The sequence below is a fragment of the Durio zibethinus genome, chromosome 15 (genome assembly GCF_047325235.1).
Source record: "Durio zibethinus cultivar Kanyao isolate XHJ-2024 chromosome 15, ASM4732523v1, whole genome shotgun sequence".
NCBI classification, from domain to species: domain Eukaryota; kingdom Viridiplantae; phylum Streptophyta; class Magnoliopsida; order Malvales; family Malvaceae; genus Durio; species Durio zibethinus.
Genome location: NC_143176.1, coordinates 16,794,055 through 16,796,930, shown reverse-complemented (window position 1 = coordinate 16,796,930; position 2,876 = coordinate 16,794,055). Strand labels below are relative to the sequence as shown.

At 36.2% G+C, this 2,876-nt stretch overlaps 1 pseudogene; it reads right to left on the bottom strand.

Moving 5' to 3' along the window:
- Window positions 1-1,468: 1,468 nt before the first annotated feature.
- On the bottom strand, window positions 1,469-2,122 carry LOC111302401 (uncharacterized; annotated as a pseudogene).
- Window positions 2,123-2,876: the final 754 nt, after the last annotated feature.

The window sequence follows — 2,876 nt, the reverse complement described above, 5'->3', positions numbered from 1 at the left end:
GGTCAGTTTTTCATTTTTCCAGAAAAAAAAACTTTTTTTTCTTCTTCTTCAGCAGATCGCCGGTCAACCGTTGGTGCCACCGCCGTCCGTCGTCACCGCCGTCTCCGGTGGTCGAAAAATTTTAAAATTCTCCCACAAGCTCTTCTCGACCCCCTGAGCGTAGATCTGACCTCCTTTTCACCAAAAGGAGTCTCAAAATGCCTAGATCTGTCTCCAAAGTTTCGGCCAAAAAAAAAATTTTTTTTTTTTGCGTTCTTTCTTTTTTTTTTTTTTTTTTGAAGCTGACCTTTCTTTCTCTTCTTCGTGCAAGAAGCTTGGCGCTGAGGTTCCTCGCCGTAGGCGAGGATTGTGTATTTTTTTTATTTTTGTTTCTGTTTTGGTTTTTTTGTGGCGGTTCTATTTGTGGTTGTTTTCGGTTGGTTTTTGTGTTTGGGTATTTTGGGTGTTTGGGTGGGTAGATCGAAATTTTTCGTTTCTGAACTCTCAAGCTGAAAAATTTTTTTGTTTCAGAACTCTCACCTGAAAAATTTTTTTTTCCCCCCCTCTTTTTTTTTGGAGTTTATGTGTTAATTTTATAGAGTTTCAATTAAGTGAGATTTTGCTGGCTGTAGGGTGGTTAGTTGGTAGCTGTAGGGTGGCTGGCAGGAAGCTGGTCGGGGGGGCTGGTTGGGTTGCTGATAAGGAGTTGGTCAAGGAGTTGGTCGAGGCAGCTCGACATCGCACCAACTCCTTGACTTCTTTCTTTTCTTTTTTTTGTTTGTTTACTTGTTTTGTTTTTTTCTGTTTTTTTTTTTTTTTTTTTTTGTTAAATATTATTATTATTATAAAAAAAATAAAATAGTAGATCCGGATAAAATCGGTGTCTACACCTACTATCCTGCCATGTCATTATAATCAATTAATTGTACCGACTTGGAGCATATGCAGAAAAAAAAAATTATGTACAAAAGTTTTGAAATGGAAGAGAAAGCTAGGGAGGAGAGACTAAAACAGGGACAAAAATAAGGGAGATCATATAACTTCATAGCTAATTGATAAGGAAAGAAGAGATATTTCAAAATTATAATAAAGAAAAAAGTTAGCATTAAAACGGAGAGGGTAGCTATCTCTTAAATTTGACTTGATACGAAATGCTTGACCAATTCGACCGTACAATTGCCATGTCTAAATTTATAACAAATATTACCAAGTAATATTTCGATTATAAATAAAGAACTTTTTTTTTTCACTTCGATAGCTTTATGCCATATTTAGAATAATAATAAAATTCTTTTCAAAATGAAATTACTCATTTTCATTGATTAGAACAAATGATACAATAAATATCTCATACATATAAATTTCAAAAAGGTTCTTAAACCCTTCATTATTCAGAAAAATGCAACCAACAAATTCGTAAAATATTTGATGAAAAATCAATTAATCTTGCTTGAATTGAAATTAACTAAATCAACCGATAACCACATGCTTAGTAGCCTTTAGGAGGTGGTAGTGACTTGTAATAATGAGGAGAAGACTTGGATGGTGGAGAAGGTGATTTATAATGGTACGAAGGATTTGCATAATGAGACAGAGGTATTGGAAACTCGTACAAATGGGGAAAAGGAGGTCATTTATAATAGTATGGAGGTGGAGGGGACTTGTACATGTATGAAAGAGGTGGTGGAGATTTGTAAATGTAAGGAGGTGGTGGAGACTTGTACACATATGGAGGAGATGGTGAGGGTGATGGTGGTGGTGGAGACTTGTAACTGTAAAGAGGAGGAGGTGATGGAGATGAAGGTGGTGGAGACTTATAAACATATGGAGGAGGTGGAGAGGGTGATGGTGGTGGTGGAGACTTGTAGACATATGGAGGTGGTGGTGGAGATTTGTAAATATAAGGAGGTGGTGGAGACTTGTAGACATAAGGAGAGAGATAATGTTCCGGAGGTGGATGCCAAATTTTCTTAAAATGTGGTGGTGATTTGGAATGGTCGAGGGGAAGCCATAGCTGCTTCTCTGGCGGGGGTAAAGTGAACTCATAAGGTTGGTAATCAGCTATAACAGTAGTGGCGATAAGGCAGCAAGCAACTGCATAAATCAGATGAGGCCATAGCCCCCGCTGTCCGGGGGTGACCATTTTATTCTAGCAATTAAACTTTATTGCCAGAAGATGAATCTGAGGACTAATGTTGTTTCACTTGCCTAATATCCTTGTTGCAAAGCCCTTTTATAGTGTTCTCTTCAATTTTCGACAAAGCCTTTTCCACACCACCAACATCACAGGCTGGGTTAAAGCTTCAAATTATTGCTCTAAAGATTCCTCTTTTGACATTAAATTTATCGTTCTTTATTCCCACTAGTAAAAAAATTTTTTTGTGGCTTCCCATTCGTTGGGCCAAGTTTGTGCATGAAATGCCATGAACAAGTCAAAATATAGAGTGGTTGAGATGCTGTATGGCTGGATAAGCCATTTCAATTGTTGATTATTGTGCACAGGCTTTATCTTTCTGTTCTTTTTTTTTTAATTTTTTGGAATAATTTAGGCACAAGTTCTTCAATAAAACGTCGGTGACATTTAAAATTAGCATCAAGAGGCGAACTATATGTGCCTCAATTAATTGAATTTATATAAGATTTAGAAATGATTTATTTTTTGTTATTGTGTTATTGCTTTCATAAACAATAAGCTCCAATGCCAAAAAGAACATAGTCCAATTGGACCCAAAAAAAAGAAGATGATGTAACATGCACATTTTGTCAAACAGGACAAAAAGATATGACGCTGGCAAAACCATTAAAAGTACAAAATCATTATCGGACAATCAATATCCGATGCATGTTCTTGTGTAGGAATTGTAAACGTATAAAGTTAATAATATTTAAATTTGGAA